We start from the raw sequence: 346 nt of genomic DNA, 5'->3' as shown, positions 1-346 counted from the left end.
TTTTTTAATACTCCTTTATTCTACCCATAATTAAAAATAGTTTGGGTTTTAGACATTCTTTCATAGAGCAATATTAACATCAACCTATGCCAACAATCAGAATCCAGTCTGTTCAGTAGAAGGATAACTTTTTTTTTTGTGGCTGACTGGTTGTTATGGGTTAAGAAACTTCTTCTAAATTATCCTTAGAGCATGCTACTTCTAGCATTTGATCAAGTTCCTAAAAATGTTATTAACCAGCCACTGTGAAAGGAGGTAGAGAGAAATGATGAACCCATTCCTACATTGCAAGAGTGCCCGCCCACCTTCCAGCACTGCAGAGCAGAGGACCCAAGCACCAGCTGTT

Source organism: Nanorana parkeri, unplaced genomic scaffold (genome assembly GCF_000935625.1).
Source record: "Nanorana parkeri isolate BGI_ZX_2015 unplaced genomic scaffold, ASM93562v1 scaffold366, whole genome shotgun sequence".
Classification (NCBI taxonomy): Eukaryota; Metazoa; Chordata; class Amphibia; order Anura; family Dicroglossidae; genus Nanorana; species Nanorana parkeri.
This window is presented reverse-complemented; position numbering follows the sequence as displayed.